Source organism: Zingiber officinale, chromosome 1B (genome assembly GCF_018446385.1).
Source record: "Zingiber officinale cultivar Zhangliang chromosome 1B, Zo_v1.1, whole genome shotgun sequence".
Classification (NCBI taxonomy): domain Eukaryota; kingdom Viridiplantae; phylum Streptophyta; class Magnoliopsida; order Zingiberales; family Zingiberaceae; genus Zingiber; species Zingiber officinale.
Window position 1 is genome coordinate 136,699,667 of NC_055986.1, and position 6,120 is coordinate 136,705,786.

Sequence of the window (6,120 nt, forward strand, 5' to 3'; positions counted from 1 at the left end):
TAAATGTAGCACCACTTTTCTACCCAAAGCCTCAAGAATTGGCACCACAGAAACTCCACCAAAACCCCTTTTCTAGGGTTCTTTCAATGCCTCCTAATCGATTGGTTTACTCCCAATCGATTGTCACGTTAGCTCACCCATTCAACACCTACAGAACAACTTCAAATCGATTCACCAAATCTATTCAGAAACTTTCTGTTCTCATAAATAACACTCCAATCGATTGGGCCAGTCGATTGGACCCTACTGAATCGATTGCCCCAATTGATTTCAACACCCATTGTGCTGTAGCAAGAAATCAGCAATCAATTAGCCCAATCAATTGGTGTTGAGCTAATCAATTGCCCAATTGATTCGGGACATACTGTGCTCCCGAATAAGGCATTTAATTGATTGGTACAATTGATGAGTTTGGGCTAATGGATTATTCTTATTGATTGTCCAACCCTAAGCTCTGATCCAAGTTTAGGGTTTCTTTATATATCTAACACTAAAATCATTTATGACTCGTTGGGATTTCTCGTTGCCTAGCATCCGGTCAAGCTTGATCTGTTAAGGCTTTTTCACTAAGTGTTCAGTCCTTCTTCACCCACTTGGACTTTTTCTTGTCAACTTTCAGTTGGACTTCCGATCATCAAGTGTTCGGTCAAACTTTGACCTCACTTGGACTTTCTCACCAAGTATCTATTCCTCCTTAATATACTTGGATTTATCTTGCCAACCTTCCCATTGGACTTCCTTTGCCTAACCTCCAGTTAGGACTAGTCACTCGGTAGACTTCTCATTCTTATCTAAACTTTAATTAGAATTCTCTTGCTTAACCTTCAATTAGGACTAGTCACTCAGTAAACTTCTCACCATTGCCTAACCTCTAGTTAGGACTTCTTCTTGTATAATCTCAGTTAGAAATTTTCGTAACCTCTAGTTAAGGTTTTTCCTTGCCTAATCTCAGTTAAGACTTTCTGTTATTTATGTTAGAGTGTATACTAAAAGTCTACCTTTTGTAAATATTTATTTTGAAATAAAGAATCACATTGGTCAAATATCTACATTTATATATTAAATGTAGTTGTTCAATTAATTTATATTGTAGATAAAATGGTGTGTGGTGTCACACACAGAAGATCATGTTATCAGTTTCTTATAAGTTATAAAAAGTAGCTCACGACTAAGATGGAAAGGAACAAACCATTGAAAAAGTCGTAGTGTAATTTGGTATTAGTTTATCTTAACTATAAAATTACATTAGTACACTCTGAGTGTATTGAGCATGACCATTTGAGGTAGTTTCTTTTTATACTGACTATATAAAAGAACAATACCTCTATTATTATGGAAGTGTGTACTCTTAATCATGATATAATAACAAGCACATATACTTAATACTTATTTCTTTAATTTATCAAATGGTGTGATTTAGCTTGTTAAATCAATAGACCCGATAAGTTGGGAAATGATATTATTTATATAGTGTGTTGCTGATTATAGAGTGAAACTATGTCCTAGTAATCTAGGTTGATGATACCCCCTTGAGGAGCTCATAAGAATTGTCATGTAAACTCTGCAGGTGAATTTAGTTCGACATGATGATAAGGTTGAGTGATACTACTCTTGGAGCTAGATATTAATTAAGTGAGTTGTCAGTAACTCATTTAATTAGTGGGCATTCAATATCTTAAATACAGGGAGACTAACACACTCATGATAAGAAGGAGCCCATATAGTAATGTGGGATTGGTGCGGTACTGCAATAATAACTCTTTAGTGGAATGAGATATTATTGATGAACTTGAGTTGGGTGTTCGGGGCGAACACGGGAAGCTCAAGTTCATCGGGAGACCAAAACCAATTCCTCCTCTCGGTCCCTATCGTAGCCTCTTATTTATAAAGTCTTATACCCACCTAAATCCACCTTCTTACCTATCCATAGGTGGCCGGCCAAGCCAAGCTTGGAGCCCAAGCAAGGGCCGACCAAGATAAGCCTTGGATGGATCAAGTGGTGGTCGACCCTAGCTTGGAGCCCAAGCTTAGGTGGTCGACCACAATAAAAATAAAAAGGATTTTATTTTAAAATCTTTCCTAATGTGGAAGACATAATTTTAAAAGAGAGTTTTAAAATTAAATTTTACCTTTTATAGTTTCTACAAAGGATTAAGAGAAAGGTTTGATATCTTTCCTTATTTGTAGATTGAAAGGAAGATTTTAATTTTGGAGAAAACTTTCTTATTGTAATCATCCACATGTGTTTAATAGAGAGATTTTAATTTATAAAAGTTTCCTTTTATAACCAACCATGAAAGGAATTTTTTAAAAGAGAAATTTTTATTTTAAAAATTTTTGGAAATAAATTAGAAAGTTTTAATTTTGTGTTTAAAACTTTCCTAGTTTGGAGGACTTGTAGTGGCCGACCATTAAAAGAATAAAAGGAAATTTTAGTTAAATTTTCCTTTTGTTCATTGGCAAGGGAAAATAAGGAAGTTTTAATTATGTTTTAAAGATTTCCTAATTTGCCAAGACCAAGGAATATAATGTTAGCTAGAGCCCTAGAGCCAATCATTTGATGATTGTATATTGGACTTATTGTATCATATTCTTTATAAATAAAAGGCATTTGGATTTTGGTTATTATACTTACTTGTATTGGTGCCAAATAAACTAAGTATAATAATGTCCTTGAGTAGATGGTTCTCACCTATATCAATCGGTTAGTTGAACCGATAGTGAGATGATATAGGGAACACTACTCTTAATCATTCCTAGTCGAGTATTAACATTCAGGGACAATGTTAATGCAATAAGACTAGCATGTAAGTCAACTCGATGACTTGATCTCACAAGTCATGGATATAGAGATATCAAGTTGACACATGGGTATACATTAGAGAATGTATACTGAATGACCCGCCATGAGAAAGTATCATGGATCGTTATATGAGTGTCATATACTTTCTCATGTGGCTATTAGTATGACTACTAGTCCTTAGACCTGAAGTCACCATAGATCCCTACATAAGGAGTTATGTACTTTAGTTTCGTCAAACGTCACCCGTAACTGGGTGGACTATAAAGGCGATTACTGGGTATGTAACAAATTATGCGGAGGGATGTGAGTGATGTAGATGGGATCTATCCCTCCTATATGACGGGAGTGACATCGGTATTCTTGATAGAGTGAGACCACGAAGTGCATGGCCATGCCCAAATGAGTCAATATAGGATATTGAGCTCATTTGATTTAGTGTGTCTACTTGGAGTTCAAGATTTAGATTGATTAGAGGATGACACGGTCTATGCCTCATAATAATCAATCTAGATGTCTAGGATAGAAGGACACTTGTCATATATTGTGAGGAGTCACAATTAGTAGTCACAAGGTGATGTCGGATCTCGATATTCTTGTAACTTGGGTAGTAATGATGTGTTGCTAGATACCGCTCATTACTTATGCTCCTAAATGGGTTTAGGGCATTGCCAACGTTACAAGAACCTATAGGGTCACACACTTAGGACAATTAGATGGAGATTAGGTTCATATGATGAACCAAGAGGATTAGATTCATTTGATGAATCAAATTAGATTAAGAGTAATCCTAATTGGGCTAACTTGAGTTCGACTCAAGTTGATTCATGTGTTCAATGAGTCTAATTTAGATTTTGACTCATTGAATCAATTTAATTAAATGAATTAGATTCATTATATTAAGTTGGCTTGAATCAAATGGTTGGATTCGATCAACCATGGAAGAGATTTGGTCAAGTTTGACTTGACTTGAGAGGAAGATTAAAAGTCAAGTTAGACTTGACTTTATGCCACCTCATTGGTGAGTTGGCATTGAAGTGGACCAATGATGTTACTCCACATCATCATGGGTGCCACCTCATGGAAGTTACAAAGCCATTTTCTTAATAACTTCACATTAATTGCATTTAATGGGGAGTTACACTATGGGAAGTGGCCGGCCACTTTTGGTTTTGAATGGGAATTCATTTTTCATTCAAGTGTGTATCTTCTTCCTTCTTCCTCTCAAGCTCTCCCTCTCCTCCTCAACTTGGCCGAACCATACATAGGTGCTAGCACACCTTTTGTGTGATTTTCTCCACCTACGTGTTCGTGTGGATACTTCTAGAGGGGTATCTATCTTGATACTCTCGAGATCCAGCGTTTTGGACGAGCGGGAATTTTGCGAGGGCACGCTTCAAAGGTAAAAGCTCTCAACACATAGATCTAGGAGTAGATCTAAAGTTTTTGAAACTCGTACTTGTATTGTCTTCGAATTTTTCCTTGCACGGATCTATGGCTTTGGGTGATTCGGGGTTTCCGCGATGCGAAAAGCGATTTTCGCGGCCCGAAAAACCCAACAGTGGTATCAGAGCCACGTGCAAGGCTTGTACGAGTTTAATTTTTGGTTTTATGAAAACTAAACCTTCTGTGATTTTCTGTAAAATTTAGTTTTTTATGTTTTTATGGGTAATTTTTCCGTAGAAGCGAAGCACAAGTATCTCGGCACTTGTAGGCTTCGGCTACCGAGAAGTTTTTCCTTAAACGGCTTCGTTTTGCCCCAAATCCGTTTGGGACAGCGGGCTTGGATGCCATTAGATCGCAAAGGAGCAACTCAAGATGGTTAGATCATGGGTAGGGGTACTGCCCCTAACCCCGCAAGGGGATTTGCTCCGTGATTGCACCCGAAATCGCTAAAAACGAACCTGCCGGGAGAGATTTTTTCGAAACGGCAATGTCTCGACCCAAATCGTTTTGGGACAGCGAGTTTAGGCGCTGCTGGATCGCAAAGGAACCCTCGCGATGGTTAGATCGCGGGTAGGGGCGCTGCCCCTGGCCCCGCAAGGGGATCCGTTCCGCGATTGCGCCCGAAACCGCTAAACGGGACCGCCGGGAAATTTTACTCGTAAAAATTGTAAAAAATTATTTTTAAAATTATAGAAAATTATGAAAATATATTATTTTGAATTATATATTAATTTTGTGATAGTCATGGCCCAAAAACCCAATATGATTGGATTGTGTTGTAATTCATAATACGACCTGCGTGCCGTTATGTGTTTGCGCGTGTTGTATGTTTTTATTTTTCCGTGACCTGCGCATCGTGCCTTTCTCATATATTCTAGTTGTAAATTAGATTTAGACTCGAATGTAACTCGAGTTTCAAATTGTAATGTACAAATTGGAGCGGTGGAGGGTCCACACGAGACGGAGTTCCGAGGCGGGCACGAGCAACACAAGGTGGTTAAAGGGAAGAGCTTGGAGAAGTTGTTGACCCTAGGTTGACCATTCGATCTTCTCATTGGCTTGAGAAGATCATAGTGGGGCCATGACTAAATCACAAATAGATTAATTAGTTAATTGCTTATGTATATGATGCATGTTTAATAAGTAATTAATTAATTAGTGTCTTACGATTAGATTAGATCTAAGTCGTGCACATGATGCACCCTTGCGATTAGATTAGATCTAAGTGGTGCACAAGATGCATCCTTTTCGATTAGATTAGATCTCGATCGAACCAACTCTAAATGCCTAACCGTGCCGTGATACCTATCACTACCTCGATCACATGTATTGTTGAATCTGCCAAAGCAGAGCAATACATATTATCTTGGTAGGGTACGGAGGGACAATCTTGGTCCCGCCTATCAACGCATGGGTAAATACAAACTCAATTAGATTGAGTAATTCCTAGTTGCTCGGTTAGATCGAGTCAACTATAGGCATTCTTCCAACGGTTGGAAAAGATAGGTCAAAATCACATCTATATTAACTCTCGGGCGTATTAGCCAAAGCTAACTCGAGTTTTAATATAAATGCGGATATTGATTTTATAAACAAGAGTTGCATAGAGATGTAATTGGTAATCGTTACCTACCGATCATACTAAATCTTAGGCGTATTAGCCAAAGCTAACTCAAGGGTTAGTATGATGTGGATCTTGTCCCACATGAATTATAGAATTCAGTGGGAGCATCATTTAATTAAAGGCCTAATTAAATGATTTTAAAAGAATATGATATTTATTTCTACAAATTTTATGTTGTAGATAACCATGACGTCGAATACGAACTCTTTCTCCCTGCGTTCTATCCTTAAGAAGGACAAGCTCAACGGAG